The 10181-nt window shown below is 36.1% G+C and overlaps 1 long non-coding RNA gene across 1 annotated transcript; it reads right to left on the reverse strand.

The window, feature by feature from the left end:
• Positions 1–252: 252 nt before the first annotated feature.
• LOC141369310 (uncharacterized) lies at positions 253–6799 on the reverse strand. The gene is made up of 3 exons (XR_012372940.1): positions 6657–6799; positions 802–1009; positions 253–439 (listed from the first exon to the last, which is right to left on the reverse strand). It is a non-coding gene; the product is annotated as an uncharacterized lncRNA (long non-coding RNA).
• Positions 6800–10181: the final 3382 nt, after the last annotated feature.

The following is a 10181-nucleotide window of genomic DNA, read 5'->3' on the forward strand; positions in this document are numbered from 1 at the left end:
GTTTATTTTTAACTAAAAAAAGTTAAGGATCGCAGCTTTAAAAATACACTATTGACTACAATATCGACATTTCCATTTTGGGTTATTTTTTCCGTGCCACTATGAATTCTAGGATTGCTTCTTTTTTAAGAAGGATACATGGAATTCCCCCCTTTAAAATTTGGCCCAAACAAAATAACTAAGCTGGCAGCATTTGAAATACTTTAATAATGCTATCTACATAGACAGCTCACTAGGTTTTAACTTAACACCACTAACAAAACACTACTCTCACACAAAAGCACGCATATAAGCGCATTCAAACACCTGTTTTAAATTACCATTGAGAAGGCTAATCATCTTTTTCTTCCTCCTCTCTCTTTTTTCCCCCAGTCTCGGGGGTTTTGAGAAGGGATTGCCTCATAGCGAGTATATTTTCCTCAATCCTCAGCAGCCACGCCTGTGAGAACACAGAAAAGGACATTTGAGGTTCCTTCACACAATGTCTCCACAAGAACCCAAACAAACCTTCTCTGTGCCCATGGGCCGCATGATGGGGATACTTGACCTATCATGACCTTATTTTTTGGTCTGCAGGGACAAACAGTGGGATGGTTTACACAAACTACTAGAATGTACCCAGCACAAATTGGGGAGGATGGATGACTCCAACATAAAATGCTTATGGGCTGATTCAGTCAAATTTATGGTTGAGATATGAACATGAATTGATATCTCTGTCCTACAGTTCTCACAAGGAAAATATGCAACTTTCTGCATCTTATACACGTTTGCTTTGATTTTTGTATGGACTTTGTTTACCTCAGGTTGAAGGGAGCGATGATCTTCCATTGACTCCAGTAAGGAAATGAGTAGGGGTGGGGAAAACTGTGACTACTCTGCGGTTTACATGCGATGACGCTTCTGTCAAGCATCTGTCCAGGGATCATAATTCACAATGACATTATCCTACAATCAGTCCTTGTGCTTGTGTTACACAGGGATAAACTGTACAGTGTAGTAGAGGAAACTGTGGAGAAAAGGAAAACATCAAGTTTATGACAGAACATGATATGCACTCAAACCCCATCTCTCTTTCTCTCTGAGATTGTTTATTGTTATGAAACATTTCCTCCTAATTAAATAATAACCCCTTATTCTACGTATAGTTTAAAGGGATAGTTCACCCAAAAATGAAAATTATATCATTAATGAGTCACCCTCAAGTCGATCCAAACTCGTAAGATCTCCGTTTATCTTCGGAACACAGTTTAAGATGTTTTATATTTACTCCAAAAGTTGTTGACCCTTCATTGAAAATCTACGCACGGTATACTGTCTATGTCCAGAAAGGTAATATAAACATCATCAAAGTAGTCCATGTGACATCAGTGGGTCAGTTAGAATGTGTTGAAGCATCAAAAATACATTTTGGTCCAAAGATAACAAAAAATACGCCTTTATTCAGCATAATCTTCTCTTCCGCGTCTGTTGTGAAGCGCATGCGCGAGACTAAAGTTACGTGACTGCAGTGACGCAGATTTTTTTCCAAACTTACAGCGTCCGTTTCCCTCAGACTGTAAACGAAGCATGGGCGCACAAAAAAAAACAGCTGGGGCGCACCAGATAACACGTCAGCCACGTCACTGCAGTCACGTGACTTTAGTCTCACGCATGTGCTTCACAACAGAAGACAATGCTGAATAAAGTCGTAATTTTTGTTATTTTTGGACCAAAATGTATTTTCAATGCTTTAACACATTCTAACTGACCCACTGATGTCACATGGACTACTTTGATGATGTTTTTATTACCTTTCTGGACATGGACGGTAAACCATACATAGATTTTCAATGAAGGGTCAACAAGCTCTCGGACTAAATATAAAACATCTTAAACTGTGTTCCAAAGATGAACAGAGGTCTTACAAGTTTGGAACGACTTGAGGGTGAGTCAGTAATGACATTATTTAAATTTTTGGGTGAACTATCCCTTTAATAATTCAATTCATATCCCTAACTTTACTTTTGAACAATAGTAGCAGTCATGCTTGCTTTAGCATGCAGCACTCATAAAAATCCATAATAAACAGGGCCACATGCGGTAAAATAAATCTTTAATGAGAAATTAAATAGCCACAAAATCATCCGTGAAGCCAAATGGCTGATGAATTGGGCTCATGTGAGCACAACTGAGCCAAAGTGTCTTTAAATGGCCACATATCTTGCACGGACCCATCCACCAACAACTGTCACGGCAAACACTTCTGTAATCTATAAATAATCTAAGACGACACATGCGTAATGACCACCAAATTCCTTTCCTGTCTGTTTAAACAAAAACTAACGGCCTGCACGCTCAAACAAACAATGTTTAAACACGGCATTGTTGACATCTGATGCCAAATGTGACATTGATATCAACAAAAAAGGAAACAAACAAAAAACAAATGTTGCTAAAGTTATTTTGGTGACAGACAGGTGTTCAGTTTGGAATTATGGGATTACCAAAGTCTTAAGGTGAACGTTTCAATAGTCAATGCCTGTCAGCACATTCAGCATGTGATAATCGAGTTCCCAATAAAAATAAATGGATGCTATTGGAAACCTAAAGGGATCTGGACTGCATTCTGCATGTAGGAACATTCCAAAAAACAGAGACTGGATTCGCTTTGACCAGGAAATGCAGGAAACAATAGAAGGGGTCCCTATTCTTTTTAGTGCGAAAGCCAACACTCCTTTTTTCCTGTCCAGCCATTGCCTGCTTCCTCTTATTCATTCATTTGTATATTTCCCACTGTATAGGGGTAGCAGACCATCGTGAACTAAACGTAGACTTCTCTCTGGGAGATGACCCTGCACGACCGGGCTCTTGGTCCAGATCCAAGAGTAAAGAGGTCAGACTGTCCCACGCTCATTCTGTAACACTGATGATATCATTCTGTAATATGGTAATGGAATTCCACATACATTTTTGGGATTTTCAATGTTGCAATGGAGTGGAATTGTTCTCTGCCTCACTCACTACAAAAGCATGGAAAAGGAGACCCTGAAAAAAACAGCACCCAAAGATGAAGAGATGGGGCACGTTTCCGATTAGGAAAATGTGGGAATTCTGCAGGAACAGGATTTTGGAACATGCTGTGATGGATTGAGATATGGCTGTGCAATGCATTAGAAAAGTCTTTATATGTCAATCCATCGAGAGGGCATCCAGATGGAAAGTATTATAGTTCCTGCCAGATACATCCCTGAATTGCATGTATCGTGTATTTTGGGAAAGTTGGCCTGTTCATTCACAGATCCATCACAGCATGACCGGCTTAAACAAAAAGGTGAAGTTCATAGGGTCAAATTGTTTTGCAGCTTGGTTTAATAAAGGTTATGGAGGAAGTTTTACCTTCTATATGTAACAGTATTAGGGCTGCAAAATGAATCGCAACTAATCGTTTGCAGAATAAAAGTTATTGTTTACATCATATGTGTGTGTGTGTGTGTGTGTGTGTGTGTGTGTGTGTGTGGGTACTTTATTTACAACAAATAGATGTGTATATAAAGTATTTATATTTATATATAAGTTATATATAAATATAAAAATTAGTGCTGGGCAAATATTAATTACGATTAATCGCATACAAAATAAAAGTGATTTTTTTTGCAAAATATATATATATATATATATATATATATATATATATATATATATATATATATATATGTGTGTGTGTGTTCTGCGTAATTATTATGTATATTTAACCACACACACATACATATATTCATTTCAGATTTTTTTATTTACATAATTTTTTAATTTATATATAATATAGAATATATAAAATTATAAATAAATAAATATATACACAATAATATATATATATATATATATATATATATATATATATATATATATATATATATATATATATATATATATATATATATATATATACACACACACATGTAAATGTTTTTTAAATACATACACAAATGTGTGTGTATTTATATATACATAATAATTACACACAGCACACTCTCATATATTGTATACGATTGTATACGATTAATCACGATTAATATTTGCCCAGCACTAATAAAAATGTATATAGACATGTAAATATTTCTTAAATATATACATGAATGTGTGTGTATTTATATATACATAATTATTAAACACAGTTCACAAAAATATATGATGTAAACAAAAACTTTTATTTTGCAAACGATTAGTTGCGATTAATTGTTATGCAGCCCTATACAGTATATTGCTTAGTAGCCTACCTTAATATCTGTTATCTCAAGAGATTATGCCAAACACGATTCCTCAGAATATATATAAAGATACCAGCAGAGAAAGAAAAATATTTTGCTATCTTTAACTGATTGCTAACTTCATAGCTGCCTTAAAAAACATTAAAAGTAAAAAAGTTTTGCTTTCAAGCCTTTCGACTAGGCGAATTAAATCACTTCAGGTCAAAGCTGTACATAAGGAAATGTACGACAGCAAAAAGAAATGTGCTTTTGCGTAATGATTATAACACTGGCTTGACAGCAACAACTCAGGCCAAGTGGATTTTTATCAGCAATTGCGCTTGAGCAGATAACATCGCGCCAGTAATTGTCACTCGCAGCCAAATAGATATTGCAGACCACATACAGTACAGACGTAATGAATGACCGGTCGCTCGTCTCTAATAAATTATAAGTGATCGGGCTAAATGGCTGTTGAGCTGCAGTCAAAACTCCAGAACACAAGACTATGTTTCTTGTCCTCCGTCCAAAATCCCCTCCATTTGTTCTGAACTCCCTCCCTCTTTTCCGCTCTCCGTCTTTTCTTTCTTTGTAGGCTGTCGAGCGTGTGCAGATGTTAGACTTTAGCAGTTATCTCAGGAGGGAGGACTCTCCATGTGCTAATAAAACATCTCCACCACACCCAACCGTATGCGTAACCTCAACAGTATGAGAAACAAAACATTCGACTGATGGAGTATATCAATGAAAACTGAATGCGAAACACACATTCTGGTCCCACAATATATTTGCCACAAAAAAAAGTATTTAAAACTTCAGCGACACAATGGTTTGATTCACTACGACAGGTAACAAAATATGAAGTTTTTGGTTCCAAAAGGCAATAAATCTATTTTGACTAATTTGGATAAAAATGTGTTTTCTATACCAAGAAACTGACAAGAGGAAAACCTTCTGTTTTTCTGTTACAAACTTTCACATAGCATCTTTAGGTTAATTCATAATTTGATTTTCAAAGATTTATTATAAAAACGGATTCTTTTTTCACAAAATAATCATATAGTCAATGCTCTCATAAATTATTAGATTTACGTTTCTTCCCCATCACAGAAAACCACCACAGGTTAATCAATGGCATCAGAAGTATTGTTTTGTTTTTGTTTGTTTGGTGATTACGAAGTACAAAGATGAGGAAAACTAGGATTCTGTGTGTATTTAAAGCGCTGCCACATTGTTTATCACGTTTTGCAACCAAACTCTTCATATCTAACTATACTAAACCTTAACTAAGCAACATAGGTTTTATGAGGAAAAGATGCACGACCATTCAAAAACATGACTGGGGTTCTAACTATGCAAAGCTTAATGCAAATGGGTGAAGTGTCCCTTTAATTGGGCTTGCGAACGGTTTGATTACGAACATTTCTCAAATGATCTTCTTTCATGACAAAGACATTTATACAGGTTTGTAACAACATGAAAGTAAGTAAATTATGACAAAATTTTAATTTTTGGGTGAACCATCTCTTTAAGACATTTGACAGGTCAGGTGTGCGTTTATCAAAAAATAATGCATAATCCTGGAACATTTTTCAACCAATCGAAATAAAGCATTCAACAGCCCGTGGTATTATTGGGAAATAGTAGGACTATATTAGATTTATTGAAAAATTGTATGGCTTCACTATACACTATAGGTGGTGGTGTCTTCAACCTTTTTGTGAGCAAGGGGTACCACAATGGATAAAAAACAATCTGGAGGGTTACTTTTTTTAAATAAGCTACTCTTGTTTTACTTGTTGATCTTTTGTTATTGCTTAAAATGTTAATATACACAAAAGTAGCCCAGCTAATATAAAAATATGTAATAATTAAATATTAAAATTGAGGCTATTAGTCAGTAGAATGTTCTTTGGCGGGCAACTCACAGACTCTGTGCGGGGAACCTGGTGCCCACGAGCGCCGTTTTGGAGACCACTGCATTATAGAAACTATAAACTACAGAAACCGAATGAACACAGCATAAGAGTTTTACAATACAATCTTGAATTTTTTTTTACCACTGACTGAGTCAAACGTTGACATTCTGGATCTCATAATCAGGAACCGTTTACTTCACACCATGTTTTCACCCGTAAATGGTAAAGTTTGGCTGACAGCGTTTTGGGGTCATAAAAACGCAAACATTTAAAGACGGGTTTCAAGTGTAATTTTTTAATATCTACGCTCTGAACTTGCCTCTTGTGTGGAAACTACGTCAACGCGAATCTGCGATTGCGGTGACGTCATAACCAAAACAACAATGGCGGCCTATGGGGCTGTGTTTCTGCTGAGCAACATCTTGAGTTTGTCAACGCTTCTCCCACGCAGTTGCAAAGTACAACATTTTGTTGCCTTATAGTCCATGGTCACTTGAAGTAATAAACCTACCTCATCATCCGCCTAAACAAAACTGATCGATGCTTTCGTCGTGTTGATTGTTCGCATTTATCTCTGTAGAAAAATGCGTATGTGCGCAGGCGTGTAGTGTTACTTTACAATGTAATATTGCCATCTACTGGCCTGGCATGCTTAAAACAGCATAGGCCCATATAGTCGTCTTCGTTCATGTCGCAAAGGAAAAAAATTATGTAAACATAACCTCAGACTTTAGTCTGGATTTCACATATTTTTTTGAGCATTTGGATTTTATTTAATGGAAAATAAATACGTAAATGAATTTAATATACATTTCTATTTAATTAAAGCATTGATTTGGAATGACTTGTTGGCCTGTAAAATAATAAAAATATTTTCTTATAAGATTCTCCTCATAAGTATCAACATCCCAAACATTTCCTGGGGCCACAGTGTAAATTATAGGCTACACCTGAATCTAAACACCAATGCAAGTCAGCCTAATAAAACAGGCAGCCACTTCAAACACTTAGCAAACATCCACATTTTATTCAACAATCACCGTGTTTCTCACCATACTGATGTTGATGTTACATCTGGGAGCCAAACGTACCATTTATCTGTCATGTTCTGGTTCTAATGTGAGCTTAACCACATCCTTCATAACATCATCATCCCATTTCTCTGTCTGACTCTCTCTAAACTACATCCCACTGTCTTCACCAGAACAAGTTTAAAGAGAAACTCATCACATGAACAATCCTAACTGGTACTAATTGGGCAACCTGGCAGACATTTTATAAATTTATAGTAATTGTTTCTCAAACAACCCTCAATATGACTCATAAAGTGAGACCTATCTATCAGAAAGAATAAAGAGTAATTCCTAACCCTTTAGGCGCAATCCTTCTCGCCCAAACCCACTACCCACAATGCCTTTCATGCGCATACGGATGTTATTTCTCATCATGTGTTTTTTTCATTATGGTTCATTTCTTTCTCTCATTTCCTTCTCCATGCAAGTTCGATACAATAAATCAGACTGAGCCCTGTCTACAAAATAAATGTAAGGCATTTTGTTCAAAAGTATTGGGGAAAAATGTGTATTTGTTCACTGTACATCATTTTGTGCATGCATGAATTGATGTGCAGCTGTAAAGCATGTCAATGTAATGGATTTATTTAGGCTATGTATTATACTGTAAATCTTTAAGTGTGTGTACGTCTGTGGGTGCGTTTGGAGAGTTGCAAAAACCTGGATCAGAGTGAAAATGGTTTAGCCAGCAAAGTTGAGATCGATCCACTGAGGAGGGAACACATGTGGTTTTCATTAGATTTGCTATCAGAATTCATGTAAATTGAGATCATACTGTTGGATTGTTTTGTGTTTAGTTTCTTACAATTTACCTCTGATTAAATTGTTTAATCAGAACTATATAATAACATCTCATAGGAACCCTTTTTTTTTTGAGTTTGCAGAGCAATGGTTCATTTTTAGTAACCCTGATACTTTTATAAGAAATTTAAGATTGAAAGTTTTTATGTCTCCCACTAACTTTTAGTGAACTGAAACTATAGAATATCCAAATTTTAAACACAAACCTTTCTCTTTGCTGCAATGCAAGCACCACTTAATTTTAAGTACAACAGGAAAGTCCTTCAATAACAAATCTTGCAAGAAATGTACGAAAATTCAATTCTTATTTTAGCCAATTGATGGCAGCATGAGACCTGTTTACAGAATGCACTTTAAGAAGAATAAGTACTATGTTACAATGGCGCCCTCTAATGGTCAGATTGAGAATCTTACGTTTTCAAGCTTGATTCATTATAATGCACCCAATATTTCATAACACAGTCTCAAAACATTAAACAGGTTGTTTATTTGACCCTTTATTATTTAGAAAACCATTAAAACTTACTCTTAACATAAACCAAATGCAACAATACAGAATTTAACCTGGTCTAATAGATATGCATGAGAACATTTTTTAAGTGTCGAGCTCAGATAAAACAGTTCAGGGAGTAGTCTGCTACTATAGCTACTGTAATTGTCTCTGTCTGTCTGCTACAAAGCCTGTTTCAGTAGATATGAAATGTACAAAGAATGCCTTTGGACTTTTTAAGCATGCTTGTTTCAGGTGTGTGTGTGTGTGTGTGTGTGTGTTGGTTGCCTCTGATGTATTTGCTCTAAGCTTGAACACAGACTCAGGTTCTATGCATCAAATATTTATCCCGCAGTAACTCTTAGGCCTTAAATAATTCTCAAAGAACTGCAGCAAAAGCAAGTCCTTACCAACCTAGACACGCTTCAACCTGGACAATAGATTCAAGGGAGTGGAGCGAGAGAGAGAGAGAGAGAGAGAGAGAGAGAGAGAGACAGAATAAATGGTATTTCGAAAAAACAACTGATGTTCACCAAGAGACATTGTCATCATGTCTTATACCATCGTGTCTTTAAAGTACAGTCCTCAGGCAATGCTTGAGGTCCAACTGATTGCTTTATGGGATCGTAGCAAAGTTAATGAACTTCTGCACCATTTATTTTTAATTAGATAACTACAGGTACAAAAGATTCTTGCTTCTTTAACATTTACTTTATTAAAGGAATACGTTATCATTATTTACTTACCCTCCTCCTGTCAAACATGTTTGAATTCTTTCTTTCATAGAGCATTGACACTCTTGCCTATAAAGCACCATTAAAGTACTTGTGCGCTATATTTTAATTTTTATTTGAAGCCTTACTACAGATTAAAATGTAAGAGTTATCCATGGAAAAGTGCTCTCCATAGCTCTCAAATCACATTTCCACTCCCACATTTAAAAATAGTGCATAAAGATGCATTGCGCAAGCACCAGGACTGAACAAATGACATGAGGTTGATTAAAAATTATGACAGAATCCTTGAACTGAACTATTAACACATAACATAATTATATTACATTTATATAAAAAAATCAACCACTAAATCTCAATTTACTTGTTAATATATTACAAGGCTTTGTGGCAAATTAGCTCAGTGAAACTATAGTGACTGTCCAAAGGAAGAGGATACGACCAAGACAAAAGCTAAGCCCCAGCCAAGCCCCCCATCATTATATATAAGGTTGTCGTGAATTCACAAAGTAAGATGTGATTCTGGATCACTGTTTTAATTGAAGAGACCCCAAATTACCCTCAACTCAAACCCTAACTGTGGGTTTACACCAGACGCGAGTTCAACGATTTGCGCGAGTAGATTACATACAAAGTCAATGCAAAGACGTGATCAGACGTGTCCTCGCGTGGAGCGATGCGAATGACGCGATATGGGCGGCGCGTTTACCGCAGAAACAAGCGCTTTTCGCCTCAAAAAGTTGAAAATATTGAACTTGAAAAATTCGCATGACACAAAGTTAAATCCCACGAGTAATCTAGAGCGAGTAACACAATGCTCCACGTTTGGTGTGTACGTAGCATTATGCTGCGTTCACAACAGCCACGGTAGAGGCGTCAAGCGCGAGTGATTTCAATGTTAAGTCAATGTGAAGACCTGTGAGGCACGTCTGAAGGTC

Source organism: Misgurnus anguillicaudatus, chromosome 13 (assembly GCF_027580225.2).
Source record: "Misgurnus anguillicaudatus chromosome 13, ASM2758022v2, whole genome shotgun sequence".
In the NCBI taxonomy this organism is placed as follows: domain Eukaryota; kingdom Metazoa; phylum Chordata; class Actinopteri; order Cypriniformes; family Cobitidae; genus Misgurnus; species Misgurnus anguillicaudatus.